Source organism: Impatiens glandulifera, chromosome 2 (assembly GCF_907164915.1).
Source record: "Impatiens glandulifera chromosome 2, dImpGla2.1, whole genome shotgun sequence".
Classification (NCBI taxonomy): domain Eukaryota; kingdom Viridiplantae; phylum Streptophyta; class Magnoliopsida; order Ericales; family Balsaminaceae; genus Impatiens; species Impatiens glandulifera.
Genome location: NC_061863.1, coordinates 15,229,636 through 15,233,944, shown reverse-complemented (window position 1 = coordinate 15,233,944; position 4,309 = coordinate 15,229,636). Strand labels below are relative to the sequence as shown.

Below are 4,309 nucleotides of genomic sequence, written 5' to 3'. Positions count from 1 at the left end.
TTGTAGTGACTGCTTCAAAAATTTACGCGACTTAGGGTAATTCTTTACAAATGCACAGTTTGTATTACCCTAGAACTAAAACTAGATGTAAATGAATCTTGTCATCAAAATGACCACCAAAATACGCCAATCCCAACTAAGCACTCACAATTGGTCTCAACCCTTATGGCTTGAAACTCCACCGACTTTGGAGGTATAGAGAAAATACGCAACAACGACAGTAAATACCGTCGCTAAAGTTCGATTTACCGTCGCTATGAGTTAATGGCCACAGTAGAGGCCATCGCCAACTGTCGCTGTTGATCCCGTAGCTAAAACATGGCCACAGTAATAAATACCGTCGCTAAAGTGCTGGTTACTGTACTACAATACCGTTGCTAAAGGATGGCTAAATGATTTAATCATGGTCCCCAAATTTACCTGTATAATTTTATATTTTATTTTACATAATCTAAATAAAAATGTCAGATGAGCTCAAAATAAATATTTTTAATACAAAAATATATCCTCATATTATTATATATTACATTTCTTTCTAACATAGAAATATTATTTATACAAAATATGACTAGTGAACTGGTTAAACCTTAATTCTCTTAAAAAAAACACACAAATCTTATCTTCTTCTAGGTCTTTATTGAAGTTGAATTTATGCAATTTCTCAGCATCTTACTACAACATATTTAACAAATAAGTAAACAATACGATTGAATAAAACACAAAGAATATAATATTATAATAAGCAACTCACAAAGAATATAATATTATAATAAGCAACTCACAATATTTTCAGATTCATTATGATTTACAGCACTTGGAATGATATATGAGTTTGAGTGAAATTCAAAATTTTCTGAAAAATTGTACTATTTTAAAGTTAATAAAGCCTTAGTCATAAAAATTTCTTTGCAAATGAAATTAATTCCTTACCATTTTTAAGATTTGTCAAATTACTAGAAGTAGAAGGAATTAAACACTCATTCAGGTTCTTTGGAGATCTTTGTTAAGTTATAAATGCAACAAATTAACTAAATATATACATATGCAACTAAAATTTTCAAAGGAAGTCACATTATTCTATTAACATCTCACAAAGGTGTATGTTTGACAACACAGTAGAAATTAAAATAATGTTACTCACATATTGATTAACCTTTGAAGAGATTATAATGTGTCATGAATACTCCTACAATTTGTTGGTTTTGGTTTAAATACCTATTTACAAAGACAATAAATCAAACCCATATCAATAATACTCAATAAAGAAAAGAAATTTGGAACCTGATATAAAATTATCTAAAGATTTTCATCAAATACCTTGTGTACAAACTAAAATATATCATAAAAAATGATAGTTTGATACCTAGAAAAAACAAATTGGTTTTTCGTGGTAGAATCCAGAAAAAAATGATGTGCGATTCAAGCTGATTAGTTTTTTTGCTTTGTGGTAGAATCCATGAATCAGATGATGTACATCAAGTTAAATGAAATGATGAACAATTTACTTTAACATCTCCTTCTTTTAGCATTAGAAAGATGAAATACACAAAATGATATGCAACTCTCTAAAGATGATCAATGATAGGTAGTCTGTAAATTGCATTCTCAAAAGCTGAGGGTACAAAGAGGCTAACAAATGTCAATAATATAATATTTGAAGAGATCATAAATAGATACACATAAACTGCTTTTCCAAGAAAATGTAGAAATCTTACTATCACTTGTAAACTTTTTTTTTCTTGAGGTGATAATCATTGTATGTTCTTTCTAAATTCCTTCCATAGAAAATGTTCAAGTAAGGTTTTTTAAATATATAAAACATGTTTTTATCACTGTAACATATGAAGGAAATTAAAAAGAATTATTGTCCTGCATACAACACAAGAGTAGAAGACAAGTGGATAAAGTGGCAATTCATGATACCTCCTCATCACTGTGGAACTTATTCTGGATCACCATGACACCACTATCAAATTTCTGAAGCATAACAATACTACGAATCAAATAACAAATTCAAAAATGTATATCAAGTTTAAGAATTTAAAGGACTAAAGGAACAATAAAAGTACTATTGAAATATACAATTTACCTGAAGTATTTATGACTTTTACACTGTAATATGAAACTAACATGTCGTAGAAAACAATAACCATGATGGTTGGAACTAGGCTATATTTGATTAGATAGATTCATAAGAACATGGATAGCTTTCAAGGTAAATAAATCCTTACATGTCGAACTTCTCCTAAATTGAACACACTTGTAGTAGGTCATCTGGTTAGATCAACTCTGAATAGAAGAGAGCAAATTCTGATATTCACTTTCTTATTTTATTTGGATCACAAATAATGGAAATTGAATGCATAATTGAAATTGAATGCAGGAAAATAATGAATACATTACTCAGACAAAACATCAAAGAATATACCAGTACGACGGACTTGATTGAAGAGACAATAGATATCTATCAGATTAATCATTCCACAAGCTTTTTCCAGAAGAGATTTTAAAAAGTCTTCCAACTAAGCAATAGAAAAAGATAATTATCAAAAAGACATAATCCTTCTAATAGAAAATAATAGGATTGACAGGATACACATAAAGGTGAATAAATATTGGAAACCCAAAACCTACAGAGAAATTTAAATACCTGATTTAGTGCATATAATATGACAGGAGCTAGTTAGTTCAATATCCAAACCACCATTTAAGAAGCACTCTAAGTAAATTTCTATCAGCAATAATTCAAAGGTTACTCGCAAGCTCTATACTACACTCTCACTGTTAAAACTACTTCCAAGTTACAAAATTTGTTATAGGGTTGATACTTACTTTTGGCTAGATACCTAGCACCAAGGAGCCCTTCTTATTTCCTTGTTGAATTTAACCAGCATTGTTATTAATGCTTCTAGTTTTATTGCTAAAATTTCATATATTTGGAATGGAAGATGGTATGTGAGATCTCTCCTTAATGTTGTACTCGATAGAATAACTCGTTCTCTTCTACTAAGGTTTAGGATCTCATAAAGTATACAGGTTGAGGTTAGTATATGAAAAGTTGTTTTGTTGTCAAATATGGTTCATATACATAAGTTCATTACATTGTTCTCTTTTCATGAAAGGATAATGATAAAAGACAAGTTCATAATATTTATGAGAGTTGCATATATATTTTGTGAATTCTACAGAGAGTGAGTGATGGTGAAACTATTGATTATCTTCTAATGCCCCTCCTCTCTTACTATATCGTGGAATGGTTAAAAAAATAGTCATAATATATTACAACCAAATTAATGTAACATCTCATTCTTTTAGCATTAGAAAGATGAAATAATGTACAATTTCAGAGTAATGCAGAAGTTGAATTATTGATGAATTATTGGTGTTAAGGGCGAAAGAAGTGCACTGATATAGAATAAAAATTAATATAGAAAAAAAATGTTTTCATGTCTATAAGATTTCATTAGGACAAGGTGGATTTACCTGCATAAGGTGGTAGCAAGGACCTGCATGAATTCCAGTAAGATGGGTTCCATGATAGTTTTCATTTCTTTAGAAAAATAGGTGAATGAATGGATGTTACATCTTATTTGCATATATAACTAGGGAGTTCAAGGTATGAAACCTAGAGGAATATGAGATCTCATGTATATTTTATTCTAAATGTTGGGACCAGCTTTAAGATTATTGTTTTAGAAATAACCCAAAATATAAATTTTAACTCATCACATACTTAGAATGTATTAATGATGCAAATCTTATCTTAATGATAAGACTCATGAGCTTAAAGAGAATGTTAGATAATTTTGCTTATAAAATCTTAGTCAAACTCATTATTTTTTCGTATGGAACCATTCTTTAAGAAAATTGCTTGTAAATAAGAAAACACTTTTGTTAAAAACAGATTGATTAAAGATAATATTTTCATATCCCAAGAATGTTTTTGATCATTTACAAAAATGAAAAATTAGAAACAAGTTTAATGTGTTATTAAAATTGACATGTATAAAACTTATGATAGGGTTGAATAGCTTTTTCTTAATTATGTTGATAAAATGGGGGTTTAATGAATATTTAACAAAACATATTATGAATTGTGTTTCAATTGGTATTTACAATGTTTGTCTTAGTGTTTAGATTTTTAAATTCTTCTCTAACAAGGGTATCACATAATCTCTTTGATCTCATGTCTAATTATATTTAAGATTTACTTAATGATTATAGCCATACAGAAATATTTCAATGAATCAAACTTAATCGATGTTGCCAAGAAATCAAAATTTTAATGTTTAGAGAACTTAATCATATT

At 28.7% G+C, this 4,309-nt stretch overlaps 1 long non-coding RNA gene across 1 annotated transcript; it reads right to left on the bottom strand.

Moving 5' to 3' along the window:
• Nucleotides 1-1,117: 1,117 nt before the first annotated feature.
• On the bottom strand, nt 1,118-2,279 carry LOC124925404. The gene is made up of 3 exons (XR_007098310.1): nt 2,232-2,279; nt 2,090-2,112; nt 1,118-1,215 (listed from the first exon to the last, which is right to left on the bottom strand). It is a non-coding gene; the product is annotated as an uncharacterized LOC124925404 (long non-coding RNA).
• Between the last annotated feature and the right edge of the window lie 2,030 nt (nt 2,280-4,309).